The following is a 26,174-nucleotide window of genomic DNA, read 5'->3' on the forward strand; positions in this document are numbered from 1 at the left end:
GTGAATATAAATTAAAAGTGCCTATAACCTTTTATATAACCTGTGGTATAAACATTTTCTAAACATTTTTTTAACGTTTGATTCACACCAGTATTATCAGTCTAAGCTGGTCATTGGGTTTGTATTGTGATCAGCTGCTAAATTAAAATCTGCTTTCCCATATTGGCTAATGTTGAGAGAAAGATGCGGGCAATGTTTGCCAAAACCTATTGGTGTTTTCAGTGAAATAATGTTTTGTTTTGGGTTGCAAAACATAAAAAAAAAAAACATATTGTAAATTACACACCGATGTCTATGGGAAATGGTAGTCTTTTATACATACTCTAAAAGGCCTTTAAAATATGTTTATTTTAAAAATAAAATATGATCATGTCTTGATTTAAAACAAATAAAATTAAAAACAAATAAATAATTAGGACAGTAAGGTCTGACTTTCCTAAGACAAGTCTTTTCACTTAAAATAAATAATGTACAGTATAGAATATAAAGTCCTGGTGCAGTGAAAAATTTATTAATATTGTGTATGACTCCCATGAGCTTGGACGACTGCATTCATACATCTCTGCAATGACTCAATTTGCTTATTTATAAAGTCATCTGGAATGGCAAAGAAAGCGTTCTTGCAGGACTCCCAGAATTCATCAAGATTCTTTGGATTCATCTTCAATTCCTCCTCCATCTTACCCTAGACATGCTCAATAATGTTCATGTCTGGTGACTGGGCTGTTCAATCCTGGAGCACCTTGACTTCACTTTCAGGAACTTTGATGTGGTGGCTGAAGTATGAGAAGGAGCGCTATCCTGCTGAAGAATTTGCCCTCTCCTGGGTTTTATAATGTAATGGGCAGCACAACGGTCTTGATACATCAAGGTGTCAATGTTGACATCCACTCTGCAGATCTCTCGCACACCCCCATACTGAATGTTACCCTAAACCATGATTTTTCCTTCACCAAACTTGACAGATTTCTATAAGAATCTTGGGTCCATGTGGGTTCCAACAGGTTTTCTGCAGTATTTGTGATGATTGGGATGCAGTTCAACAGATGATCTGAAAAATCTACCTTCTGCCACTTTTCCAGATAATCAACTGGAAGTTAAATTATTTTGTGTTGCTCTTACAAGGAATCTATTGGTGTATTCTTACAGTAACAATTTAAACCTGCTTTGGGTGAAAACATCCTTGATTTATTTTTTTATTGTTTTTTAGAGCACATATATCAGCATTATTATTTCACAATTCTTACCAACATTAAATTTCAAACCCAGCCATGAGTGGGAGTGATTCACTTTTAACATGAATAGATTGTTGTCAAGTTTCTCACTAAAGTTTCTCAGTGGAAATGTTGTTACTCATTAAAATGCAAATCACTGACATTTTAGTAAATGCTTGTCTGACGCCAGAGCGCTTTGAATTGTCTGTGTTATGTGAACAATGAAAGATATTTGTATTTATTTATCTCATTCAGGACCCTGAGCAACACCCACAGTAATAGCTTCCATGTTTGGCAGCTGTCACGATGCAGACCGGCGGCATCTGAGCTGAACGATTCGCTCAGGAAACTGTGGATGCCACACCAAAGGTGTGATCAGAGATGTTTGCTAGACTCCTGGCACACTGAACTCAGTCTCCAAAACAATCCCATCCTCGCTACAGCTGTTGTTTTCTCTTCATGCCACATCCTTCCCATATCGTGTCTTTGCACCGAGCTCCTGTTACCTAATGAACCAGAATTTCACATCAACATGTTAACATTGACAGACTATATCAGTGATGGAATTTGGCCAGTTTGAATTAATTATTAGTTTATATTTTGTAGGAATGACCTCAAACTGACATTTAGTTTGTTTGGATGTTTTCAAAGCATTCTTAATAACTGAGTGTTATTGAGAATGTCGAGTAATTTGATCATTTTAGTTCATTAAAAGTTGGTTTTAATATACATGTACATATGTGACCCTGGACCACAAAGCCAGTCATACGTGCCTTTTTTTTGGAAAGAGAGATTCATACATCACCTGAAAACTAAATAAACAGTTAGTTATACTTTATGATGGGACAATATTCGCGGAGGCATGGAGGCTTAGTTATTAGCACTGTCACCACACTGCAAGTTCATTGTATGGAGTTTGCATGTTCACCTCGTGTTTGCGTGGGTTTGCTCCTGGGTGCTCCACAGTCCAAAGACATGCACTGTAAGTGAATTGGGTAAACAAAATTGGCTATAGTGTGTAAGTATGTGAGAGTGTATTGATGCGTCTAGGTTGCAGCTGTAAGGGCATCTGCTGTGTAAAAAAACACAGCTGGCCAGAATACTTGATGGTTCATTCCACTGTGGCAACCTTTGTATGTTCTCCCCGTGTTTGCGTGGGTTTGCTCCCGGTGTTCCTCTTTCCCACACAGTCCAAAGACGTGCTTCAAGTGAATTGAGTAAACAAAATAGTCTGTAGTGTGTGTGTGTGTGTGTAAGAATGTAAACACAGTTGGCCAGAATAGTTGGAGGATCATTCTGCTGTGGCAATCCCTAAGCTGAAAAAAAAATAGGGACTAAGCTAAAAAAAAAATTATAAATGAGGACAATTTGGCTGGGATTTAATTATTAAATATTTGGAATCTGAGGGTTTAAACACCTTTAATGTTGTCTGTATGAAGTAATTAGCATTGATTATTACTAATCAGAAACTGAGTTTTGATATATTTACATGAGCATGATATTTTATTAGTATTTTAATGATTTTCAAAGGAAAATCTATAAGTTTGACCAATATTTTTGGTTACACAAGGCTGCTTTGTGGTCCAGGGTCACATATGTACATATTTTATCATTATGAATCTCAAACGCAACAAAATCGTATATTGATACCAGTATATCAGTGATATGATTGAATACTGGATTGGTTGGATCACAAACAAATTGCTCAACAATCAGTTAATGAAATTTTCCATTCATCTAGCCAGATTGCCTTGATTTATATATATATATATATATTAGGGGTGTAACGATTTTGATTTTTAATCGAAATCGACCGAAATTTATGCTCAATTTCGATTATCGAATCAAAAAATAGAATCGTCGATGCTGCCACGCCCCCATGTCACGTCAGCTTGGCTTGCCAAGCGGGAAAAAAACAGGCTTGTTGAAGTGCTTGTTGAACTGCAGAAGCAGGAGACCCGTCGACAGAACTTCAAATCCTCTCCTCTTTCAATGAAGTTGCCGGTGTGTAAGCATTTTGGATTTCCAGTGAGTTATGTTGACAACGTTCGTGTTGTCGACAAAAAAAACACAGTTTCGCAAGCTCTGCTATGTACGTATTAGGGTTCGTCCGATAGACAACACCGGCATCGCGATCCTCCGCCAGCCCCCGTTGCAAATCCGCTCTGACTGCTTCAATCTTTCACTCACTTGTTCTTAGTCATTTTAGCGAACACCTGAGATACTGTTGTCTCGTTCCTGTTGGTTGTGCGTCTTTTTTACCGACGCCATTATAACAACACAGATCACTGCCTATTCACAAGTCCCGCAGAAAAAGTGATTAACAGGTGTTAATTATGTGTGTATCTTGCCTTTTATTCATTTACTGTATGATTTGTTTAGGTCAGTTAGTTTAAACGGTAGGCTACAAATAATTAATTGGTCATTAATTAATTAATTATTCATAATCGAAAATCGAATCAAATCGTGCCTTTAGAATCGAAAATGTAATCAAATCGAGGATTTGGAGGATCGTGACACCCTTAATATATATATATATATATATATATATATATATATATATATATATATATATGTATTTATATATATATATATATATATATATATATATATATATATATATATATATATATATATATATATATATATGTGTATATATATATATGTGTATATATATGTTATTATAAATTGAATCTCAAAGAAAATAAATGGGATCGACCTCACCTGCAGAAAGATTGGAAAGATTGCAGTTTACATGTTCAACACCAATTATTGTAATTGAAATATACACTCAATGGCCACTTTATTAGGTACACCTGTCCAACTGCTCGTTAATGCAAATTTCTTTTTTTTTAATAATTATTTTTTTAGGGGTTTTCACCTTTTATTGATAGGACAATGGATATATAGAGACAGGAAAGTGTGGGGAGCAGAGATAGGGAAGGATCAGCAAAGGACCTCGAGATGGGAATTGAACTCGGGTCGCTGCGAGCACCTCGGTGCTATGTGTCGACGCACTAACCACTAGGCTATTGGTGCCGACGTTAATGCAAATTTCTAATCAGCCAATCACATTGCAGCAACTCAATGCATTTTGGCAGATAGATAACCTGCTTCTATTTAAACCGAGCATCAGAATAAGGAGGAAAGGTAATTTAAGTGACTTTAAATGTGGCATGGTTGTTGGTGCCAGACAGGCTGGTCTGAGTATTTCAGAAACTGCTGATCTGCTGGGGTTTTCACTTACAACCATCTTTGGTCTGAAACAGAGAAAATATCCAGTGAGCGGCAGTTCTGTGGGCACAAATGCCTTGTTGATCAGAAGAGAATGGCCAGACTGGTTTGAGCTGACTGAAAGGCAACTGAACGCACAACATGTCGAACCTTGAGTTAGAAGAGCTACACTGGGTGTCACTAATCAGCTAAAAATAGGAAACTGAGGCTACAACTCGCACAGGCTCAACAAAATTAGACAATAGAAGATTGGAAAATGTTGCCTGGTCTGATTGAGCCTTAATTTTTGCTGCAACATTCGAATGGTAGGGTCAGAATTTGGCATCAACAACATGAAAGCATGAATCCATTCTGCCTTGTATCAACGATTCAGGCTGGTGGTGGTGGTGTAATGGTGTGGGGGATATTTTCTTAGTACACTTTGGGTTCATTAGTACCAGTTGAGCATTGTATCAACTCCACAGCTTTCCTGAGTATTGTTGCTGACCATGCCTATCCCTTTATGACCATAGTTTACCCATCTTCGGATGGCTACTTCCAGCAGGATAATGCACCATGTCATAAAGCGTGAATCATCTCAGACTAGTTTCTTGAACATGACAATGAGTTCACTGTGCTCAAATTGCCTCCACAGTCACCAGAACTCAATCCAATAGAGCATCGTTGGGATGTGGTAGAATGGGACATTCGCATCATGGATGTGCAGCTGACAAATCTGCAGAAATTACATGATGCTATCATGTCAGTATGGAATCTCTTAGGAATATTTCCAATAACTTGTTAAATCTATGACGTGAAGGATTAAGGCAGTTCTGAAGGCAAAAGTGGGTCCAACCTGGTACTAGCAAGGTGTCCCTAATAAAGTGGCCGGTGAGTGTATAAACATGAATTTCATACTTGCATTTAATCATGTGCAAGCAAATGTAGTGCATGGGTGTTTTTTTAAGCAGCATTAAGGCAACAGTAGTTACTTTTATGCAAATTTTTGCATTTAAGTTTACCACTAAACAGTCAAAGCTGTATCTGTAGAGCAGCTCTCAGGGTATCAATGCGACTGTGTTATTTTTACTCTAGTGATTGACCTCTCGCACTCAACAGGAGCAGCTCACACACTTTACATTCTTTTAAACTGCTTTAAAGACAGAATGACATGTTTACATACAGCCTTCAGACAAGATATCAATGACGTAGCATCAATGACATGAGTTGATAACAGAACAGAGGATTAGATTTAAGTTTGACAAATATATTTCCGTTGGCTGAGAGAGGATTGCAACCATCTAATGGAGTCACACAAAGGCAATCTTCCAGCAGCCTGACCTACGTGTTGTTTACTGTCATTGCGGATCAGGCCGTCAGCTTTGTGTTAGCTCTAGATGGCTAACATTGGAAGGGCAAGTACATTTCGCAAAATCCTTCCAGAACGGCTTCACTCAAAGATCGAGAAACCTGCATGTCCTTGACATTATCCCAGCTCAGTTTTAGTACCCGGTGGCACCTGTTGAGGCCTAAGTGACTGTTGTCACTGTTGATAAAAGTATCAGATGCGTTGTGGGTAATCCTGTTTGATATCAAAGCCAGAGAGAGAGGGAGAGAAAGAGATGTAGGGAAAGTGTGTGGGAGACAAATGATAGTGCGTGCTCGGAGATGCCCAGAATACTGCGGATGTCAAATGAGACCCAAGTCTACGCATGTGAGAAAGAAGTGATAAATTCTCACGCTGACTGACACATAGACACCTATAATTATAAACAGACGTGCATTTGCAACTGTGCAGCCCTAGATAAACAGCTTGGTATACAACCAATACAGTCGCACAGAAACTCACCAATGCTAATGCGCTATATATGAGGTCAGCGGGACGTGATGGAGTAGTTAACTGTGGGTCAGTTTGATGAGTTTTTCCAAAATACTGCTCATTTACATTGAAAGCACTTTGCCAGTGTCTTAAAGGAACACTTAATAAGCGCTATATGTGTTTGGTGCGATTTGTTGCTATTTTCAGATCAGCGCAACCCTAATTTTTATGTTTTCCGCCATGTTGTTTATTAAGCAAATCCATTATCTCCACTTTCTTATGGGTGTGCTGGTCTATAAAGGAGGTGTGTTAAGGCGCATTGTTGGCGCGTGGCAATTGTGAGGAACTGATATAGACTGCGCCATTGACCAACTATAAGCTGCTCTAAAGACCAGCACAGCACACGTTAGTAATGCATGTATGCAGGTCCAAAACACGATCACATTGCTTAATACACAGAGGATGTACAGGAATACACACATATCTTTACATATGGAAAAAATAAAGGATTAAAATGTTACAATTTTTTTTTTTTTACATAAATATAAAAACTACTTCCTCCATGCCTCATCTTCGGTGGCTTTTTTCAGTTTAATCATGACAATTTGCTTTGTATAATGTTATTGTTATTAGTAGTATTATTTTTTATATGCACAATTCGTTACTATTGTTGATTTATTTGTTTGCTGGAAATTAAAACTGATTTTAAAAATAGCTTTGAAACAAATCTTTGTGCTTGACAGACAAAATTAAATATGTAGGCTAATGGATGTCTTCAGTGTAGTACGGACTAAACCGTTTCCTTATCCATGAAAATAAAGGAGTAAAGAAAAGAGTTAAAGTAAAGACAAAAGAGGCTGATTGAGGAGGCTCGTTCTTTATCCTTGTGCTGCAGATGGTCTGTTTAACTCGCTAGTGAAACGTTCAGTTTTTCCACTTACAAGGTTTGACATGTATCTCTTAAAGGGAATGGAAGATGTGACTCTGATTGGTTTAATACATGTTATGATCAACACACACCCATAACTCATTAAAAGAAGCACAACCCTCTTACACCATGTGGTGGGTGCAAACTGTATTTTTCCGTCCTTAAATAGCAAATGTGGATTCAGATTAACTTACTGCTTTTACGCCATGCGCTTTAGACTTTGCGCCTAGATCATTAAAATGGAGCCCCCTGATTTAACCCCTTTTAGCTTAGCTTAGAATAAATCATTGAATTGAATTAAGCTCTAAAAAGGAAAATATCATTAATCCAATTGCGATCCGATGTTTTATGCTAAGCTAAGCTAAGTGTTTTCGCCAGACCCAGAGATTGGCTGTATGGATTAAAAAAATGGTAAACCTCAACTGTTCTGAATTGTACAAAAATCCTCACCTTTTACTTAAACTCCAGGGGTTCTAATCCTAAATTTCTTTCTTCTGTTGAACCAAAACATGAGGAATTTTGGAAAAAAAAAAAGCTGAAGTCGTCGGGGGAATCCCTCATTATTTTGGGCATATCCCTTATTTTCACATCCCAAAGTTGAAAGGTATGTGTTCTCCCCATGTTGGCATGGATTTCCTCTGGGTGCTCTGGTTTCCCCCACAGTCCAAAGACATGCGGTACAGGTGAATGGAATAAACTAAACTGGCTGTAGCGTGTGTGTGTGTGTGTGTGTGTGTGTGTGTGTGTGTGTGTGTGTGAGTGTTTCCCAGTGCTGGGTTGCGGCTGGAAGGCAATCTGCTGTGTAAAACATATGCTGGATGAGTTTATTCCGTTGTAAAAACCCCTGATGAATAAAGAAAATAAGCCGAAGGAAATGAATGATCGAATGAACTTGAAACACAAAGAGAAATCACATATTGTTGCTGTTGTGTGTTGTTTCTCTTTAGATTTCATTGGTCAGAACATTTCTTAATTTGTTTTATATACTGTAGCTAGATGCATTAGTCCATATATTATTGTCCTGGAAAGTTGTTACTTTCAGAACACTCTCAAATTATAATTTTTTTTTTTAAATGTAAAAATTAACCAAAAAAAAAAACATGGTTCTTACCAATACCTCTATATTGTGATGACCCTTATTAATGCTACTTTCTTTGTTGACACCCTTGTTTCAGGTAGTCAGTCATATGTTCTTCTGTCTTGATTAAATTATACACATAATTAAAGATGTCAAACGGTGATTAGCAAGTGGTCAGAAAGCAAAGATTAGGCATTTTTACATATAAAAATTTAGGAGTTTAAAATTGCATACAACGCATACTGAAATATTATGTATTCTGATCCTTGTCTTAGTTTAAGAATCAAAGAAATCTTTTAGAAATCTCATTTTAAATGCACATGCAGTTTTCTCAGAACTGAAGACTGTCAAGCTTTCCTGTGAAATACCTTATGAGCTCAGAAATGGTTATAATGGCATGATGTGCATTCAGATGGCTTTGCTTTAGAGTAAAATTGGTATAAAACGGACCTGCTGGACAGTTTAATCTTTCTCTGAATCTCATTCGCTAACCAGAAGTGGATGTTTTTAGAGCCAGAGCAACATAATGAAGAGCAAAAAGGATTCTAATGAGGCATGTAGGGGATAACTAATCAATGTGTCCTTATTGTACTGCCTCTGAGAATTATGGATAATGTTCAGTCTTTTAAAAGTCCATAAAAATAGTTAAAGCAAATGTCTTCAGATAATCTCACAGTTACCAGTTCCTTTTTTTGTTTTTCTAAAATCATTTTTTGTTCACTGTAAATGACTCATATTCCTTTATGGGGGCCAGGTTTCTTTACTATTTGATATCAGCAGTGCATAAAATGTGTACAATCATTAACTATGAAAACAGATAATGATCAAAATCTATTTATTTAATTTATACCTTTTTATTATTTAAATTTTTGGCCTTTGATCATATTTATATTTGAATTAAATTATGTAAACAACAACTTTAACTGTTCTGGCACAATTTAAATATTTATTAGTATTATTATCCTTTTTTTTAATGATATGACATACAGTACTTCCTACACAAAATCGTGTGGTCAACATTTTGCTTTATAAGTCAGGTCCTGTTGCATCACTTGGTCGGATGAATACCGGTCCCTCATTGCTGATGAATCTGTTTTCATTTTAAACATTTAGTCTGTGAGCAGTGAGCCATGTAAAAGAAAAGAACAACTCTAGCGCATGTGATTGAGCTGATAGCTGCTGTGCATCTTTTTCAGATCCGTCCCTGCAGAGACCCAATTCATCTGCTCTCCTTTCTCTTTTCTTCTGTTTTGATCGTACAATCTAATAACTATAAAAGTATTTGGTTGTGAATCACAAAACTGAATCCCAAATCATTTATCTTTTTTCTCTTTCTTTTTAAAATTGTAAATAAAGTCTTATTATCACCTAAAAGTTAATCTAATATAATAATAACCGCCTGCTACCTGTGCAACCAAACAACTGTAGCGCTAAACACATCCTCATTTTATATTTCGATCAAAAGCATGCCAGGCTCCCGCAGACAGAATAAGCTCTTCCTATTGTTCATGAAATTCCTGACCCTTCATGACCCCTCTTTTTTGACGTGATCTGCCCACACTGTTGGCTCTGTGATGCCAGCTGTCAGGGCTCTGGCCACCGCTTTACACACCATAGACACGCCACTGGCGACACACCAATTACTGCTTCAAAGAGAACAGTGGAAGGGTTTTTGACAAGTTTATTAGATCACTTTGCACAAAATAAAGTTTTATTATTGCTATTGATGCTTTTATGAAAAACTTTTAACATACAGAAAACTTTTATGCTCTACAAAAAATCTTCTAATTTAAAAACAAAGTGCATCCCATTAAGAAAATAAATGACTATTTTCAATACTCTTTTTAATTTGAATACTCTTAATAAGGTACTGTAAATTGTTTTTTGCAGTGATGCCATAGTCGCAGGGGTGCCAAATTCCTGGAGGGCGGAAGCCCTGCACAGTTTAGTTCCAACCCTGCTCCAACACACTTACCTCCAGGTTTCAAACAAGCCTGAAGGACTCAATTAGTTTGATCAGGTGTGTTTAATTAGGGTTGGAACTAAACTGTGCAGAGCTGCGGCCCTTTTGGAACTGAGTTTGACACCTGTGCCATAGAGGACTAATTTTTGGTTGCTACAAGAACCTTTCAGTGGACAGTTTTTTTTTTAATGAACTCCTTTTCTTAGTGTAAAAAAACAAAACACATTTAAATTATTTGAAGAACCCTTGTAAAGAACCTCTTGTGAACTATTAAAAAGGTTTTCGGAACGTTAAAGTTTCTTCGAGGAAACATCAATGCCCATGAAGTAGGGCTGCATGGTATTGAAAAAATCCAATGCAACCTCACGGCAATTCGTAACTTTTTAATTTTGCGGCTAATTTTTATAAATTCGTACAATCTAATTTGTACAATGTAGTTCGATTTGCTCATTACCCAATGACCCAACGGTTGGGGTCAGGGGTGGGGTTGGGTGCTTTGCCTTCTTTTTAAAATCGTACTGAACTCTTACGAATTCGTTCCACTAAACTGTCAAAACATAAAATACTTGCGTTTCCTTGTGAGATCAGGCTGGAAAAATCTGACATTGCGATATTTTGTTTTGCTGCAATATATATTGCGATATGAATAAAAGTTCACCATGTGATTTGAAAAGCTCTATTTATAAAGATTTAATTAATTTAGATTGACTGGAATGATGAAGTCTTTTGTAATAAATTATACAAGCATAACATTTTTTATTAAAAATAAACAGTGCTTTATGGTATTCTGGTGAGTCTAACAGTATTTAAGTACAGAAATTGAACAACCAAATGTAAAATAACATGGTTATTGTTGTATAAATAATAAATATTATATTATTTATTAATATCTTTATCTTTTAATAAAAAATTAATCTTTAATAAAAAAGTCTAATCCTGCAATGTCACGATTGCGGACACACACATTGCCATAACGATGCTCAAACTGATACACTGTTTAGCCCTATAGAACCCTTTAATTTAAAGAGTATGGTGTCATAAATATCTGTAATACATAAAAAAGTCAATAACTCTCATAGAAATTTTTAATGCAACCAAGATTTTTTTTTTTTGACAGGGAGAAGTTATTATTTTATATTTTATTTATAGGTGCCATCTTTCAAGGTACGCAAGGACACCTTACATAGTCAATAAAGCATTACCAGTAATATAAAATCAAGACAACAACATATATTAAAATGATACTTTTGAACACAAACATTATAATTATCATTTATTCTCCCTCATACGCTTGTAAATTTTAATGATTTTTTTTCTTATGCTGAACGAACACAAAAGATATTTTGAAGAATGTTGATGGCTGGTACTACTCGACTTCCAAAGTAGGAAAAAAGTGGAAGTATGGGTGCAAGTTACCAGCATTCTTCAAAATATCTTCTTTGGTGTTCAACAGAAGAACAAAACTCAGATAGGTTGTATAAATGATACCAATGACATATCATTAATAAATGATGACAGAATTTTAATTTTAGTATGAACTATCACTTTGTCACATAAACCATGGTAACAGGTAACTCGGCAAGACATGATTTGAAAACCTGAAGACTTGAACTATTGCAAGCTTCCACAGGAATGGTATTTTTTTAGAAATAGGAAGCCAAAAGTGAAAAGTTTTAAAATTAATTACCTAGTGGTTAATGTGTTGAACATAATATTATAACTTTTCTAAGTAACGAGTAAAAAAATAAGTTTTAAAAATAAGTATTAATATTGGAGTTACTTTTTTGAAAATGTAACGCGAGTTACTTTTTAGTTTAATTAATTAGCTTTTAAAAAATAAACTGCTGCAAATGAAAATTATAGTAGTCACAATGAACCACACAGTCAATAAGAGAATGTGTTCATTATTTTAAACACATTGACGAAAAGGAAATTTGATTTTACTTAAGACAAATAGTACAAAAGTAGCAAGTAGCTTGTTTTAAGCTTTCAAATATCTGTATATATGGCATGTATAGCTCTGGGGTCCGCAAGTTCTTAAATAACATTATCCTAATTATTATTATTTTTTATGTGCTTTTAAAAAAATCTAAATCTAAAGGTAAATGTAGGTGCAGGTTATACAGTACATTATTAATTGCAGAGCTCCTCTTTTAAAAGAAGAAAAAGCAAGTTTTGAAAGTGATCAAGCCTCGGCCAGGTAATAAAAAGTAACCCAAAAGTAATATAACACATTACTTACCATAAAACGTATCTAAGTGATGCAAGTTACTTTTTTGGGAGTAATTCAATATTGTACTTTCAAAAATAACTTTCCCCAACACTCGTGTTGAATCATAGTGCTCACAGTAGCTATGTATCCATCCAAAAATGCGAATGAACTTTATGCGCAAAACTGGATTATCGCATAAAAGACGTGCGAATGAAGCAGCGTTTCCATCCAACAAGTCAAAGCGAACAAAATCGTCACTTCCTGATTAACTGGTGCTAAATATTAACAGTAAAAACTGAATTTGCTGCAGTAGGAGAAGCTGCGTCAATCTTTTCTTCATCTAATAAATGACTAGCGCCTGAGAAAGCAATCCTGACATGCAGTGAACGCGCGGTGGTGTTTGAAGGTGTCAGACGCAGAGCACAGATGCTCTTGATTCTGGAGGTCATTAATAATATAATAACATTAATACTTAAACAGTAAGGCGTTTTATAATGACCAAAACAACATTTCAGATGTTTAACAGTGTGCTCAGCCTGCTGGTTTATCCATTCGCACACATTTTTATCTTCACATGATTATAACAAAATCACATGACCTTTTTCAATCACTGTGTTTCCATCGCAGTTTATGCTCATCTTTTCTTATCGAATAAAAAGTTTATTCTATTCAGTTATGCGCATGTTTTTATGCGCATTATCAAAATTGATGCATATCATGGCGTTTCCATTAACCGTTTTTTATGCGCATATGCAAAATGCGCCTAAAATAGGTGGAGGTAAACATAGCTACTGACCAGAGTTTGATTGCCAGATTAAGGTTCTTTGGCAGTCCTTTCCCTCTCTCCGCCGCCCTTTCTTTCTGTTCTGTAATATCCACTGTCCTATCATACAAAAGTTGAAAACTCCTGAAAAAAAAAAGTCTATGTTATTCTATCTTTATGTCCTCCACCCCTCTTCACAGCCCCCAAAGAGAAACTGTTATGGAAAAAAAAAATTGAATACAAATAAAAATGGATAGAAATATTGTAGGGGGCTTTTAGAGCAACAATTTGTCTTACCACAAGCATAATTAATTCTGTCTATACTTAAATTTGCAGTTCAAACTAATTTGCATTAACTAGGCCTACCAGTGATAAATGTGACAACTCAGCAATATGCCGTAATCACCGCCATTGTTAACCTCAGGAAAAGCCCCTGTTGGCATGAGCGCTATGTGACGCAGTCGGAGATAAGTCTGGAGATCTCACATACTTACCGCAGATGAGGAAGAGATGGAGCGCAACAGGTTGCTGGCTGAAATGTCTGTCATTTTACATCCATCCATACATCACCGTCAGCATGATGTGAAAAACAAACCACAGCTCTGACAGGGCTATTTTAAACCAGACCACACCTAATGCTACATAATGTTAATTCACTACCAAGAGCTCTCCTTCAGACATAAAACGTTGCATAACCCTATTTATGAGTCCAACAGGTGGTTTTCCAAATCCACACTGTTTCCAAGGACTGAATAAGTACCTTGAATTGATGTGTCTGCTGTGTGGTAATAAATGCGTAGGATCAGCTTTTTTTTCCCAAAAGTGATGTTCTTGTGATGTTCGTCTGCTATTTTCCCCATGACAACAAGACTCTTGAAAACAAGTTGATAAATGTTGCGCCCTTGCAAACACTCACACATAATCTAATAACGGCTCATGCGTTTTTTTTTACAGTGCATGCTGGGAATTGAGCCACACATGACACATTTCAAATGTGCTGCTTAGTCACTAAGACAGATGTGCTTCCTATTATTTACATCTACATTCGCACGTTACCGTGGGCGGGTTATTTTTTTGCCATCATATTGTTTTAGTTTACAGCTATAATAGGAAACAAACCTGGAAAAAAAAACGAGCGAAATTTAATTAGCAGCATGTAATCTCACCAGAGAAGTAGGAAGGGAGCTCTGTCATGTTCTATAATAAGACTGCAGGGTGGCCGGATTAAATTAGCACAAAAATCTAATGATAATGATGATGGCTCTTCCTCATTGCCTGTCATTAGATGGGGTTGTGCACAGGGAAGGGGATGGAGAGGGATGTTTTGTCCCTCAGTTGAAATAATATGAGGTTTTCAGACCACAAACACTGAAACGGTCATGACAAAAGAGTTATTTTGTTTTGCCCAAGATCTTACTAGATCAGGATGAGGAGACAGACGTGACAACAGTGTTTATTCTGCTATTTCGGGGAGGATGTCAAACATTGTTATTGATGCTCTGGTTTAAATAGAGCTTAAATAGTTGAACTGAATGACAGACACTTTTCTAGGGGGGAATATGAAGTAAGGGGGGTTCCGTTTAACATTAATGCACTGTAAAAATATCTGTTAATTAACAGATAACCATCATGATTAACAGATGGTTCCCATTTATTTGTTGCTTTTTAATGATGTTTTAAGAACTTGAAATTGAGCTCATCCATTTGAAAAGTGATTATTATTTTTTTTTTTATATTTATTTATTGAGTTTTTGCATTTACAGTTTAAAGCATTACATTACCCCTGCCCTACCAAAACCACGCCGTTGAAAGAAAAGAAAAAAAATATATATATATATACTGTACACACACATATACACACACACACACACACACACACACACACATATATATATATATATATATATATATATATATATATATATATGCACATACATACACATCTTTCCAGAGTTCCTGAGTTGACAGTGAGAAAATAGAGTGTACCATATTTGTTCAGTCCATATGTTGTTATTTAACATGAGAGGCTTAGTAACAAACAAAAGAGGGAATATACAAAAGAGGTGCATCTTAATACAAAAAGAAAAGAAAAAGAATGATGAATAAAATGGGAGAGAAAAACAAATTAATTAATAAAGATTATAATTAAAAAAAAAAAAACAACAACGTCATATTATCTTGAATCACAAAATCTTCCACATATATCAAAGTTGACAGTGAGGAAATACATTGTCATATTTTTTGTCAATATGTTGTCATTTGACATGAGGAGTTTAGTAACATCCAAAGAGTATAACAGAAAAACCGTATAAAATAAAATAAAATAAAAATAAATAAATTTTTTAACTATAATAACTGAAAGTATGTCTTTACTGGGATCAATATTCTCAGGTACAACACCAAAAATGCCCATCAATGGATCTGGGTCTATTGGAATGCTATATATCTGTTCGTATGTTTCAAAAATCCCCTTCCAAAACTCTTCTAACTTGGGACAAAACCAGAACATATGAGCATATGAGCGGGTGAGTGATTATTGTTTTTAGTGGTTTGAGACAATGTGTTGTATAAGAAAAATAGAAACAAATAATTGAAGCCTAGCAGCAGAACGCACTTTACAATAAGGCTATGTTAGTTTATGGTAATTTATGTATTTACTAACACGATCAAGCAATGAACAATACATTTATTACAATATTCATCTTTGTTAACATTAGTTAATGGAAATGAAGTTGTTAATTTCTAGTTTATGTTAACTCACAGTAAGGTAATTCATGTTAACAAGCATTTGGATTTTATGAATGCATTGTAATAAATGCTGTACAAGTACTGTTTGTACTTCAAATAAGTACATAAATTAACTAATATTATCTACTGAAACCTCATAGTAAAGTGCGATCATCATTTCTAAAAATGCTTGTGCTTGTGGGAAAAGTTGTTTGTGATGAGAATTCTCATCACCACCTGCATATGGCTGTAATGATGGTAATTTAAAATACATACAAATTACCTATATACATTCATTTTCATGTTGCCTTAGTCCCTTTATTAATCAGGGGTCGCCACCGCAGAATGAACTGCCAACTTATCCAGCAAGTTTTTACACAGCGGATGCCCTTGCATCCATAACCCATCTCTGGGAAACATCCACACACACATTCAGACACACACTTTTACACTGCGGACAATTTAGCCTACCCAATTCACCTGTACCGCATGTCTTTGGACTGTGGGGGAAACCGGAGCACCCGGAGGAAACCCACGCGAAGGCAGGGAGAACATGCAAACTCCACACAGAAACGCCAACTGAGCCGAGGGTCGACCTAGCGACCTTCTTGCTGTGAGGCAACAGCACTACCTACAGCGCCACTGCTTCGCCCATTACCTATATAAATTATTGAAATACGATATTTTATTTTTAAAATAAAAAATTATTTTTATGGTTTGTGCTACCTGTTTTTTTATCTTAAATTTTACGGATTTATTTTTTTACAGTGTAGTTAACATGAGTTGTGACAAACTAAGTTTCTACCCTTTATTTTACTGTACATTTCTCGTTATTAACAAACCATTAACTCTGACTTAATTGTGTGCTCAATAAACTAATAATTAGGTTTTAGGGATGTAGAATAAGATCATGCAAAATATGTACTTTAAAAGTACCAATAAACAGCCAATATCCTAATAATAGGCAATTGATAAGCCACTAATAGAGAGAATTGGTCCCTACTGAATTGCTACCAATACTTTTTGTAAAGAAGACAAGCATGGGGTTAAATCAAAAGCTCTGTGCTATTTGTGTCCACATTCAGCCTTGTCTAGAAGTCGGAATTATGATGAAGCTCAATAAACACTGATGAATTAAAAGCAAAGATGATTTCCACCGTCCTGATGAAAACCAGACGAAAGCTCTCAGGATGACAGGGATAAAAATAAACAGGCCAATAAATGCCAGCTGATTGATATGAAAAACAAAGAACCTGCACGTCCATTTCAAGTTTGGAATTCCACAATCTCCAGCATCTTTTTCAGACTATGAAGATATTTGGGATTAACACTTGAGCTATAATATCGCAGCTGCCCAGCGCTGACTAAATTCTCCCTACAACACACACGTCTATTTCAGTCGGGAGTATTACAGTGGGACAGATGGATGGAAAAATACAACTTCATCATCTTTACCAACATTACCCCAGTGACCCTGGAAATGGGAGAGATGACTCGGTGAGAAAATAACCCTAAATACAGTAGATCACAAAACAATACATGCCATTTCAGGTCTTCATTTTACCCTGCAGGTCAGTGGACTTTCAGAGCCATCGCGATGATTCTCAAACTCTCTTGAACTACTGAAAGAATGCAGTGGCCGGCCACAGAAAGATTAAATTAAAATCAGACATGGCTTGTTTTTGCTGGAAAAATTTCGACCTAAAACACATCCCAGCCTCTCGTATCCTTTGAAAAGCGGGGGACTTGAAAATACCACTCGAAATCATTTCTGCATCACCGGCTCTGATTCTGCCCAACGTCTGAAAGTTTATAAATGAGAGCGAGCAGGGGAACATTTGTTAGGTTAAGCCGCCAGGTCCGGATCGCCTACCAGAGGCCAGCTGCTGAAGGCCTGAACTCTGCTTCACACTGTGAAATTGTCCCGTCAAGGTCGGGTCTGTGTGCGCCAGGTCTTTCTCTAGTCCATCAGGGCTAATTCTGTCCCACGCAGGCGAGGAAGCGAGACGAGGATGTTTGTTGAGAGGGATACACACACTAACAACAAAAACAGGCTATGATCTCTCCTGCTGAAACACTTCTACAGGTTGATTTATAGGGTCAGGCGTCAAATGTGTAACCTTTCAGTTCCACCCACTTGTGTTTGTAAGGTTTGTGTATTTATAGATTGGCCTGTCAATCTACTGATTGGTTAATCAGTCAGCCTATTGATAAATCAGTCTATTGATAGTTAAATCTACACCTGTTTATCTCTGTGTTGGTTGGTTTGGTTGATTTATCGACCTATTGGTTTATCCCAGTTGGTTTATCTACCTATCGGTCAGTCAGTTTATCAATCTATTGTTTGTTTTTTGTTTTATCTTGATCTATATCCAACCCAGGCTCATTCTGAAAACATAGTCCTGTGGGCGTTTCTGGAGACTGTGAAATACGTCCCGGGAGGTACGTATTTTTGCAGGTTTTGTTTTTGCGAATCCATGAGAGGCTGATGCGTGCGCTTTTTTGTATCTCTAATGTCTCTTGCGCGTGCTATTCACGCCCGCGCTGTTCTCGTGTAAACCCACCAGAGGCCGCTGTCAAGTGATAGTCTGTGTGACTGACTGAATCATTGACTTGGTGACCAGCCAATCAACCAACTCACCCTCCTCCTTCCCTAAACCCAAACAATTTTTTATCTATCTGTCTATAATCTGGGTCAGTGGATATATCCATATATCAGTTGGTCGGTCAGTCAGTTTATCTGTCTATCAATTGGGTCAGTTGGTTTATCAATCTATCAGTTGGTCAGTCAGTTATTTAAATTATTTATTGGTTTGTCAGTTTATCTATTTACCTTTCTGTGAGTTGTTAGTCTTTTATCCACCTATACCGGTCGGCTGGTCAATCAATTTATCCCTATATTTGTCAGTCAGATTATCTATTGCAGGCTTTACATATTTATAGATTGACCTGTCTAGTGGGCGGTCAATCAGTCAGCCTATTGATAAATCAGTCTATTGATGGTAAAGTCTACATCTGTTTATTTTTTTGTTAGTCAGTTTGTTGGTTTGGTCGCTTTAACTACTCATTGGTTTATCGCAGTTGGTTTATTTACCTTTTTATCAGTTAGTCAGTTTATCTATCTATTGATCACTTGTTTGGTTTATCTACCTATCAGTTGGTCGACCAATTTATCCCTGTATTAGTCGGTTGATCAGCCAGTTGATTTATTTATCAATCAGGTCAGTTGGTTTATCCACATATTGGTTGGTCGTTTAGTCAGGTTATCTATCTATTGTAGGGTTTGTATGTTTATAGATTGACCAGTCAATCTAGTGATAAGTCAGCCTGTTGATAAAGCAGTCTATTGATAATTAAGTCAACATCTGTTGATCTCTCTATTGGTCAGTTAGTTGGTTCGGTCAATTTATCTACTGGTTTATCGTAGTTGGTCTATCTATTGGTCAGTCAGTATATCTATCTATGGATTGCTTATTTGGTTTGTCTACCTTATGATTGGTCAGTCAATTTATCTACGTATTGGTCGTTCGGTCAGCCGGTCATCCATCCATCCATCCATCCATTCCTCCATCAACAACAAATACATAAATCATCATTAAACAAGTATATTTTAAACAATTTTTTTTTGTCTTTTCGAGTTTTCCTGAAGCTGATTGAAGGGAGCGGAGTGAAATTCCACAGACGTACCCATTTAAGGTGCAAAAATGTTCTCAATGTCCTCTTTTATGAGGTTGTCATTTACTGTCAAGTGTAAAAACTGTCCAGGTATCATCTGGTTTTATAACTGATATATAGGGCTATACGGTTTTTGAGCCAGAGCTAAATATTTGGTCTTATTACCTTTAACAGGATGCTGTGAAACAGAGCAGACGGAACATGGAATTAAAAGTTTTAGAGTCCGCATATTTGACCTTCATAAAATTGAAGCTTTAAAGCCAAAGCATTGGCAAGGTGGGTGTAAAACCTGTCTATTATCTATATCCTTTTATGTTGTTTTTGTGCCAGTTTTTGTGGTTCCTTAAATCATGTGCAGCTTTTCCTTGGTCATCAAGTAAAAATGGTAAATTTTTGGTATATTTTTTTGTAACGTTGCATGCTGAATTTACAAGTACCAAAAGCAACATCCAATATATTTAGCCTGGGGCTTCATCCATCTGCTAGAATGGTTAGGGAATTGATTTTTCCTCATTAGTTTCTGTATCTAATCTTCTCTTAAAGTTTTAGTAATTAGGTTATCTCATGAATATTTTCATGGTTTGCATCATTTACAGTTCAAGCCAGGTAAAGGTGACACAAGTTTACCAAATGCTGCATTATTTATCGCAACAGATGTTTTCCAGGGCTTTTAAATTACTTAGGAAATAGTTGCACCAACATCAATGACTAGTCTCCCACCCTTTATATGTTAGGCCAAAATATTCTCATTAACAAATAATATCACAGGGCAGGGCCTGAATGAGCTTCCTGACGTGCCAATGATGCCACAGAGTTTAAAGGGAAACAGACTGTATTAACAGAAAGACTTCAGAGAAAGATGCTAAAAATGATTCGAGCTGCCCAGTGACAGGAGGGTTCATTCTCTCTTTTCTCTAACAGGGAACCAACCGGTGCGAAAAAAAGATATGTAACATATAATAACATAAAAAAAATATAAAATAAAACAGAAAAAAATACATACTTTTAAAATAAATGTTTAATTATTATTTTTTTGCCTTTAGAGCAACAAATCTGCATGATTTACATAATTAGAAATTATTGCTCATGCACTGTATACTTGATTGTATTATATTTTCATACTTAATATTAAAAAGATTTAAATATTTTATATAATACAATTTTCATTACATTTATTTTACTTTTTATGTTTAATTAGTTTTAGATTTTAAAATATAATTAATAAATCAATAAAATAATAAAACCTTGATTCAATTAATTAATACTTGTATACTGCAGTAACCTTTGTTTAGTGTCCATCAATTAATTTCTGTTTAATATATATACACAATTATAAGCCCCCCTGAATTATTCGCCCCCTTGTTGAATTTTTTCCCTAATTTCTGTTTAATTAGGTTAAGTAGGCAGGTTAGAGTAATTAGGCAAATTATTGTATAATGATAGTTTGTTCTGTAGACTATTGGGGAAAAAAATGCTTAATGGGGCTAATAATTTTGTCCCTAAAATGTTTTTTATTTTTTTTTATTTTTATGAAAAACTGCTTTTATTCTAACCGAAATAAAACAAATAAGACTTTCTCCAGAAGAACAAATATTATCAGACATACTGTGAAAATGTCCTTGCTCTGTTAAACATCATTTAGGTAATATTTAAAAAAGAAAAAAAAATTCAGAGGGGGGATAATAATTCTGACTTCAACTATATATATATATATATATATATATATATATATATATATATATATATATATATATATATATATATATATATATATATTTAGTACTTTTTTTGTACTTTTACACTTTATTTTGTCCTTTATATTTGAAATATAAAGGATTTCACATGCAAAAGTGCAGTTTTAAATTGTACTCAAAATTCAGAATTTTTCTATGGCTCCTATTTTTATATAAAATTATTTCACTTTAACCCTTTAAGGTGCACTCCTTGGAAATACAAAATTTTGGCTCACGTTTGCATTAAATAATATACTGACACAACTCTGATAAACAGTAATACGCAATTAAATTAAAGAGCCCATATTATGGGTTTTTGAAAATTCCCCTCCATGTAGTGTGTAACACAGCTCTAAGTAAAGTGAAGTATCCAGCTAAGGCTTAAATCTGTAAGAATACAGTGTTTAAAACGGTTGATTCATCTATAAAAGAGTCGACTTGTAGTGCTTCAAACGAGTCGCCTTGATACCGATTCATTAGGTGTTTCGCCATGATGTACGAACGAAACCAAGTTATTCACGTGCACGCGCAAACCCGGGAGATTTCAAACCTGAGGCCCCGCCCTCTGACGCAGAAACCCAGACACACACACACACACACACTCACACACAAACACACGCACACAAACATGCCGGTCGATTGAAGTCACACTGCAGATGGACATTATCGATTCTCTACCCAGAGATGAAACCTCAGCATTATAACCAAGCAGTTGGAAACTTCTGGAAACTACAGGCTACAAAGAATACTTCATCTGCGTTTGTTAAAGTAAGGATCAGTAAAGAGTACCTTACTAATGGACGTCAGGATGAGTTTCTTCCTCCATTTCTCAAATGTAAGTACGTGCGATTAAAGTTGCCTCGTTGACTCTAGCTTGCAAATGTATTTAGTTGTGATTTGGTACTTGTAACCGAGTGTACTGTATCAGGTTAACTGGCTATATTCTCTTATCGCGTGCAAAGTCACGTTAAAAACGCAACGCGTGCTGTTTGTTTACGGAGCTCCGTGGTAGAGGTCTGCATTCCCGCGCCAGATTTCTGCGGCGCGGGAATAAATTTCCGAATCAATCGCGGGAGCGGTCGGTAACAGGTTTAATTTGTCGTCCAGAGGTGTGTGTGTGTTTGTGTGTGTGTGTGTGGCAGCTAAAATCCACGCCTACACTATGGAGCGCGTATGAACTGTGATTACTTTTATATTGCTGATTAGCTATTAGGCATTTCATTCTCTGACTGAAGGCAGTCGACCAATCGTGACAGACTGTCATGGGTCCAATCAGCGCAGATTAGCTTCGCGCTAAGGAGGGGTTTGGGAACAAATGAATCACTGGACGATTCATACAGGAGTCGCTGGCATAATTAGGTAAAAATAAATGCAGATTATAAGACCATGAAAGTGTTTTTTGACCTTGCATGCATATTAGACTGTTGTTGGAGACCCTTACAACCAAGATATGACCCTATTTCATGTATAATATGGGCTCTTTAATAATGAAAGCCTATGGATAAAAGGTCGACCAGGCAGTTATGATCCTTGAAAGGACTTAAATAACTTATTCATCCCCATGAAAGTGAAATAATAGAATGTACATAAAAGAATCTGAGAAAAAATGCTCATTTTAAAACATAATTTCATACGACACTTAGAGGCTTTGCATCTGATCTCTTGATTTGCCATTACAAAAATTAGTTTTTGTAAACTTTAAGACTGTTTAAGCTTTATCTAATTGCCTGAAAATGAAGTTGGTGGATATTTATACATCATGCCTTTTTTCTCCAATAAATCATTCACAGAACGTGCTTTGACATTTGTGGTTTCTGTTCACTTTTTCTTTTTTTACCTTTTCTGTACTTTTTTGATTGCACAACGTGTTCCTTGATTTGTCCTGACCTTGCAGTGCGTAGATCTTGTTAGCCTAATGTTGGGGGGTTTTGCTGTTAAAACTCTGACTGCAGCTCTGAAAGTGCTGATTATTTGCATCTATGTTCTGCTTCATGTTCTGTCATGTCTCGCATATTTTATATAACTGCTAGTTGACAAACCACATTTTTATTTTGACAGAAATTCAGCTCTCGGCCATTTCATGTGTAGTATGCAAAGCAGTTAGTTACTTAAGAACTGCTGCCAGTAAGTTACAGTAGATTTTACAAAAAATAGTTTACTGTGTAAATAAAAAGTCCAAAGCGAATCATTTATTTTCATTTAAACACTGTATGTTTCCCCTTAGTTTCTCAAATGCAAGTAACTTATTGTGAGTACTGGATTATGTTATTATGCATATAGTGAATGCAAGGTATTATACAGTATATGGACAATATAGGTCAACATTCAAAGGATACTAATTTCTTTTATTAAAGAGGTCATTTTTTTATCCAGAGAGATCTGCTTTTTTCAATTATGCTCTTGCTGGTGTAACCCCGCGGTCCCACTCCACCCAAACCGCTCCGAGCTGGTATCGAACCGGCCGACCGTCCTCATGGGAGTCCGTTGCTCTAACAAGGAGGACAAAGACCAAGGCCCCAGCGGCTGTCACTAGAGCACCTTTAGAGGTCAGAGGAGTGAGGTTTACCTGCACAGCACTTACTAGCTGGCCTTATGAGGAATATGTCTCTAGTTTTGTTTAAAAGTATTTAAAAGTATATTTTTACGGAAGATTGTATGTGTGTAACAAATGGTCAGGTGACAACAGAGTTGAGGGTTCAAATACAGTTTATTTACAACTTAGTCAGACAGGCAATGGTCAAAACCGGAGCAAACGTTATCTTGGGGGTAATCCAAAAGTGTAGTCGTGGTCACAGGCATAAACAATTTAACAAGGCAAGGATCCAAAGGCACGGTAGACTAGACAGGAATAACGTTTGGTAGTATTACAGGTGAACAGGTACACCTGTCAAACAGTAACGCAGATGTTCTAAGGCAAACTCAGGGGCGACAGATATCTCTCGTGGCAGGCGTGGTCTGGCCATAGGAGGCACCGGGACATTTTCCGGAGGCCTGATGGTCTATCTGGCCTGCCACCCTGATTCTGGCCTGCCGTCTCCCAACCCCACTTTTCATAAACATCGTGCTCCTCTCCCTCCCCCCTGTTCACTTTAGCCTGACCTTCAATAACTTTTCCTGGTTGAAAATGCTGTCCCCTGTCCCGTGGGGTATAAGGGCAAAAGCTCACTTGATCTTGTTATTCAGTATGAGTACAGACTAGAGGTCTGCGCAGGACTGTTTTTTAGTTCTGCTCCCACAAGATTTTATTCTACACCCGACTGCTCCTGCTGTAAATTCAGTCTTTGTTCATCTACTGCCCACTTAGAATAAGTTTCTACTTGACCCGACTGTTCCTGATAAATTTAGATCTGGTTTCCAAAATCTAATGTTTAATTGGGTACTACCAAAATAGAGAGATGACAGATAAAACTTGGTGGCGCAAGGATTGTAGGCTAAATGTTAGTTTTGTTTGCTCCTTTGTGATGACACATGAGTGCTGCCTTAAACCTGCCATTCGGGACTCAGGAACTGGTGCGTGTCAAATGCATGAGGGGCGTTGTAGTGCATTAAATTGGCAGATGTGTAGTTCTTCAGCAATGCTCACAGGCTAGATCACTGATGATCGTGACAACCTGTTTAATACTGTAGCTGAATAGGATTGGCTTTGTGCTTAGATACTGTTGTTTTGAGTTTGCTTTTGCTTTGGTGTTTTTGCTCCAAAGTCAATTTTTAAGATTTGTGAGACAAAATTGTTTATTGTTTGGTGCTAAAATATATTGCATTTCCCTCACATGAATTGTAATTGCATATAAATTCAAGTAAATCCAAATTCACCTTTAAACATTAGCAAATACATTTGCTTTTAAAATAGCTGCCTTTTGAGCTGTTTGTGAACCTACAATGTTAAAATAAGTTGATGGATTTAATTTGATTAATAGTATTTTCTTGCATTCTCAAACAATAGCTTTGTTTATATTTGCCTTGTATATGTGTTGAAATTACTTATTACCAATATCTCTTAATCTTACATTCTAAAGGGATATTAAAAAAGATAAAAGTTAAAGAAAAACATTATGTTGTAATTTACTCATCTTTTGCTTGTGCTTTATGAGTTTCTTTTTCTGTAAAACACAAATGATATTTTAAAGAAAGCTGGAAACCTGTAACCATTGACTTTTTATTGTATTGATTTTTGCACTATGGATGTCAATGGTTCAACTTTCTTCAAAATAGCTTCTTTTGTCTTCAACAGAAGAGGGAAACCCATAAAGATTTGGAACCTCTTGAGGGTGAGTAAATTCAATTTTGGGTAAACTATCCCTTTAAGCTCTGATTCTCTGAGAAATATATGAAATGTTTCCTGTGATTGACTGTTTGCTGCATGAGTCACACTTTCAAGCGCATGTTATCTAGAATTAATCTCAAACTCTTGATTTGTATGATTAATTGCAAACTTGAAATGTTTTGTGAAACCCCTGAATCTGATCAGAACCAAAATGTGATATGCTTGGTTTTGTCAACTGCGAGACTGCAACTATTCTATCTCAATGTGACTTGCCTGGATAAATAAATAACTGGTGAAATAAGTGAGGATCACAGGCTTGCGCTACGGCTCGGAGTGTCTGTGAGAGCAGTTTCCCAGACGGTGGCTTGTTAGAAGGTTTTTTCCGGTGATAGTTTGCTGCACGGATTGTTTGGTGTTGTTTGGACAGAGGTCTCTGTGTTCGGCATTGTTTATTCTCCTCTCAGATCACAGCTGGGCAGAAAAGCTTAAAAGAAATCACCTGTTATTGTTGACCGATTCACACAGATCCTCTTTCAGATAAACCAGACCTCCAAATCATTAAAGGGGTAGTTCACCAAAAATGTC

At 36.3% G+C, this 26,174-nt stretch overlaps 2 long non-coding RNA genes across 7 annotated transcripts in view; both read left to right on the top strand.

Moving 5' to 3' along the window:
* Nucleotides 1-26,174, top strand: part of LOC141376854 (uncharacterized) — a 196,192-nt gene that overhangs the window by 62,555 nt on the left and 107,463 nt on the right. For 4 of the 6 annotated variants that reach the window (XR_015504444.1, XR_015504445.1, XR_015504442.1 and 1 more), the window contains exon 3: nucleotides 25,557-25,593. The exons of the other annotated variants lie outside the window; for them this stretch is intronic. This is a non-coding gene — a long non-coding RNA (uncharacterized LOC141376854). The remainder of the gene's footprint in view (nucleotides 1-25,556; nucleotides 25,594-26,174) is intronic. 6 annotated transcript variants of the gene reach the window in all.
* On the top strand, nucleotides 17,310-19,868 carry LOC147834532 (uncharacterized). Its single transcript, XR_015504466.1, has 3 exons — nucleotides 17,310-17,414; nucleotides 17,489-19,613; nucleotides 19,767-19,868. It is a non-coding gene; the product is annotated as an uncharacterized LOC147834532 (long non-coding RNA).

This window comes from Danio rerio, chromosome 12, assembly GCF_052040795.2.
Source record: "Danio rerio strain M-AB ecotype USA chromosome 12, GRCz13ab, whole genome shotgun sequence".
In the NCBI taxonomy this organism is placed as follows: domain Eukaryota; kingdom Metazoa; phylum Chordata; class Actinopteri; order Cypriniformes; family Danionidae; genus Danio; species Danio rerio.